Source organism: Lathyrus oleraceus, chromosome 7 (assembly GCF_024323335.1).
Source record: "Lathyrus oleraceus cultivar Zhongwan6 chromosome 7, CAAS_Psat_ZW6_1.0, whole genome shotgun sequence".
NCBI lineage: Eukaryota > Viridiplantae > Streptophyta > Magnoliopsida > Fabales > Fabaceae > Lathyrus > Lathyrus oleraceus.
The window spans coordinates 216,862,603-216,867,615 of NC_066585.1; the positions used below are offsets into that span (position 1 = coordinate 216,862,603).

General features: G+C 38.9%; 1 pseudogene; it reads left to right on the top strand.

The window, feature by feature from the left end:
* Positions 1–4,167: 4,167 nt before the first annotated feature.
* LOC127109116 (uncharacterized) lies at positions 4,168–4,267 on the top strand (annotated as a pseudogene).
* The last annotated feature ends 746 nt before the right edge of the window (positions 4,268–5,013 follow it).

Here is a 5,013-nt window from a genome sequence, read left to right on the forward strand (position 1 = left end):
TTTATCAGATATTATGCAGTATTTCCTTGCTATTTATGTCAGGTATCCATTTTGAAGCAAAAGTGAAAAAGGGAAGAAAAGGAGGTGTAAAAAGGAATAAAAAGGAAACAAATAACAAAGACCAAGCCCAGCCCAAAGAAAGTGCACGTTATGCCTGTGACGGGCGTCACAAGGGTTGTGACGAGCGTCACACTAAAAGCATTCCTGTGACGAGCGTCACACATGGTGTGACGAGCGTCACACCAGTCCTCTATATTTTTGGCGCAAGGAACTCAACTGACCACGTTGAAAGCTATTTCCACGCACGCTTAACCCTCGGAACGAGACCACGCACACGGAAACCCTTGAAAAGCAGTTACACCAGCAGCTGTATAAATAGCAGCTAATTGGGAAGTTTTAAACGGACCGGTTTTTCCACGCTCACATTGTCGAAGCTCTGCCAAATTTTCTTTTCACGCCTTTTGCTTATTTTTTCTTTTCCAGCATTGTTTATTTTATTTATTTCTTTTGCAAGCTTTACGTTCTTTTTCCCTTGCAAATTTACCTTTCCAGTTTTAGCTTTTAGATATTTTTCGCATAATAGTTTCTACACCGGAAACTATTGTGCAATTTTATACTGGATTTAACCTTACGTTATATTCCAGTTTTATTTCCTTGATTTAATTTACTGTTTAATTGAAGAATCCAAGAACAAATCCTACCGGCTTGTGGTGGAGTGTTCAAGACCATTGTATTACGCATTCAGGTTCTTTAATCATTATTTAATATTTTGTTTTATTATTTATCTATATTATCTGCCTGGAATGAGTCTGTTTATGCATGATATAAATTCTTATTTATTTAGCATGTCTGGCTAATTTGCCTAGGTATCGGTATGTAAAGTAAGCAGAATAAGGGATCAAGACTGAGTCGGTCTATCTAAACTTAAAATCAAAATCAATCTTTTTACGGTCTCAACTTACAGGTTTAATAACAAGATTTTTTTTACAAAAGTAAAAGACATAAAGAAATTAAAATCAATAGAGCGAGAGTTTGAGATTTTAACTGAGTGTAAGTTAGGCATTAATTCTAGATCAGGGCGAGAGCAAGTTTTGGAGTTAATTAAATTCTGACCTTTTCCAAAAAGTATTTTTAAAGATTGAATGTGAGGACGAGAGTTAAGCATTTGGATTTAATTATATAACCTAAGTCAACAGAGCGAGAGTTTGAGATAAGGGTGTTTAAAACGGTCAGTATTTTCTTAAAAAGAGTTTCTGCAACTTTATTGCTTTCAAAATATGGTTTTTGACTTAATTATAAGTGACAGCAACATTAATATAAAATCATGGTTTATTCAACAGAGCGAGAGTTTGAGATAGAACCTTTAACCAATAAAGTTAACCGAAACGATTCATTTTAAAACCAAGAAACCGACAAAGACTTGATTCCCTAGTTTTGACGAACTACATACCGATATCCGTCTTATTAATATTTAATCTAGATATTAGTTTAGCTCTTAGTTTTCCCCAAACAATCAAACATTTTCACCTTAGATTTACGTAGTAACCTTAGATAACGGTATATCGATTCATAAGTCCCTGTGGGATCGATATCTTTTAAAACTACGCGATAGAACTGTGCACTTGCAGTTTGTACCCCAAATTCGACTCATAAAGTCGCGATCAGCTGCTCGATAGAACTGCCATCATGCATCTTTGAAAAGTTGCAGGGGCATTACATAGACCAAACGGCATTCGTCTATACGCGAAGGTACCAAAAGGGCATGTGAATGTTGTCTTTTCTTGGTCATCAGGGTGAATTGGTATTTGAAAGAAGCCTGAATAACCGTCTAAATAACAGAAATGTGAATGTTTAGCTAATCGTTCTAACATCTGGTCAATGAATGGTAAAGGGAAATGATCTTTTCGGGTTGCTTTGTTTAGTTTCCTATAATCAATGCACATTCTCCATCCCGATTCGATTCGTTTAGTTATAGTTTCTCCTTTTTCGTTTTCAATAACGGTTATGCCTCCTTTCTTTGGTACAACGTGTACAGGACTAACCCATTTGCTATCAGATATAGGATATATAATACCTGCTTCTAATAACTTGGTTATTTCTTTCTTTACTACCTCACTTAGGATCGGATTTAGTCTTCTCTGGTGTTCCCTAGAGGTTTTACAGTCTTCTTCTAACATGATGCGGTGCATACAAATAGAAGGGCTTATTCCTTTAAGATCGGTGATGTGGTATTCTAGTGCGGTTGGATATTTTCTTAAGATATGTAGGAGTTTTTCTGTTTCGAGTCTTCCTAGATCTGCATTAACTATCACAGGTCGTTCAAGTTCTAAGTCTAGGAATTCATATCTCAGATTTTTGGGAAGTGTTTTCAAATCAGGGGTTGGTTTGTTAAGACACTGCGTAGGATCCGGTGTTATTGCTAGGCATTGTTTAGATTTGTCCTCTAAAAGATAGTCTGATGCTTTGTCTTCTCCTGACTCTGCTTCTTTTATGCATTCATCGATGATATCCATGAAGTAACATGTATCTTCTATTGCAGGTGCTTTCAAGAATTGGGAAAGAATGAATTCAATTTTCTCTTCACCTACTTCGAAGGTGAGTCGTCCTCGTTTTACGTCTATGATTGCACCGGCAGTTGCTAAGAATGGTCTTCCTAGTATAATAGGTGTCGTATCATCTTCTCTAATGTCCATAATTGTGAAGTCAGTGGGAATGTAAAACTGACCTATGCGTACGGGAACGTTTTCAAGGATTCCTACAGGATATTTGATGGAACGATCTGCTAATTGCACAGACATTTTGGTCGGTCTTAATTCTCCCATTTCCAGTTTCTTACATATGGATAAAGGCATAACGCTAATTCCGGCTCCTAAATCGCATAAGGCTTTGTCGATGACAAATTTTCCTATGTGACAGGGTATAGAGAAACTACCCGGATCCTTGAGTTTAGGGGGCATGTTTTGGATTATAGCGCTACATTCGGCAGGGAGTGTAACGGTTTCGCTATCCTCAAGTTTCCTTTTATTAGAAAGAATTTCTTTTAAGAATTTAGCATATGAGGGCATCTGCGTAATAGCTTCGGTAAACGGAATTGTAACGTTTAATTGTTTAAGGAGATCAACAAATTTTCTAAATTGGCCTACATCTTTGGTTTTAACAAGCCTTTGAGGGTAAGGTATAGGTGGTTTGTAAGGTGGTGGAGGTACATAAGGTTCCTTCTTTTCTAGGGTTTCCTTATTACTCTCTTCCTTTTCCTTAGGTTCACTTTCCTCAGTAGATTTCTTAGGGTTTTGGTTTTCTATCCTTGGTTCAGACGGTCCTTCCACTTCCGTTCCACTTCTTAATATAATTGCATGTGCTTGGCTTCTCGGATTGGGTTGGGGCTGTCCAGGGAATGTACCAGTTGGTGCAGCAGTAGGTGCTTGTTGTTGAGCTACTTGAGATATTTGCGTTTCCAGCATTTTGTTATGGGTAGCCAGGGCATCTACTTTGCTTGCTAGTTGTTTAAGTTGTTCGCCAGTGTGTATGTTCTGGTTTAAGAAATCTTTATTGGTTTGTTGTTGGGACGCTATAAAATTTTCCATCATGATTTCCAAGTTGGATTTTCTAGGGGTATTATTGTTAGGATTCGGTTTCTGATATCCCGGAGGTATAGATGGGGCTTGATTTGGAGACTGTCCAGGTGCGTATAAAGCATTATTACTCTTATATGAGAAGTTTGGATGGTTCTTCCAATTTGGGTTATAGGTATTCGAATAGGGGCTTCCTTGAGCATAGTTAACTTGCTCTGCTTGGATTCCAGTCAAGAGTTGACATTCCGCAGGAGTGTGGCCTTGGATTCCACAGACCTCGCAATTCTGAGTTATAGCAACCACGGCTGCTGGAGGTGATACGTTTAAACTTTCAATTTTCTGGACCAAAGCATCCACTTTTGCATTGACGTGATCAAGGTTACTTATCTCGTACATGCCAGTTTTCGTTTGAGGTTTTTCCACATTCGTTCGTTCGGTTCCCCACTGATAGTGGTTTTGGGCCATGCTCTCGATAAGCTGGTAAGCATCAGCGTAAGGTTTGTTCATTAGTGCACCACCTGCAGCGGCATCTATTGTTAACCTTGTATTGTATAAGAGACCATTATAAAATGTGTGAATTACTAACCAGTCTTCCAAACCATGGTGTGGGCAAAGTCTCATCATGTCTTTGTATCTTTCCCATGCTTCGAAAAGAGACTCGTTGTCTTTCTGTTTAAATCCGTTTATCTGGGCTCTTAACATAGCTGTTTTGCTTGGTGGAAAATATCGGGCAAGAAAAACTTTCTTCAACTCGTTCCATGTGGTGACTGAGTTGGAAGGAAGAGATTGAAGCCATCTTCTAGCGCTATCTCTTAATGAGAAAGGAAAAAGACGAAGTCGAATTGCCTCTGAAGTGACACCATTAGCTTTAACAGTATCAGCGTATTGGACAAATACGGATAAATGAAGGTTTGGATCTTCGGTAAGATTTCCAGAGAATTGGTTCTGTTGCACAGCCTGCAACAACGAAGGTTTAAGTTCAAAGTTGTTTGCTTCGATTGCGGGCGGAGCAATACTTGAATGCGGTTCATCTTGCGATGGAGCGGCGTAATCTCTAAGAGCACGAGCTGGTTCTGCCATCTCGGTTAAAGAAGGAAAAATGTTTTTGAAATCAGGAAGGTTTATGGGAGGGAGATTGTTTTCAGCACGATATTCCCGAATTCGTCGTAAGACTCGGAGATATAGTTCGATATCGTTGATTCGTAAATAGAGCGGTTCGCCTTGAGAGCGAGTGCGTGGCATACAAATCAACGAAAGAAAGAAAATAGAAGGAAAAGAAACCTTAGTCTCTACAGCGTAACGGAAGAGTTACGATATCGATTGAATAAAAGTTCCCGGCAACGGCGCCAAAAACTTGATCGCTCGACTGGGTGAGTCGAGAATGGGATACAAACTGCAAGTGCACAGTTCTATCGCGTAGTTTTAAAAGATATCGATCCCA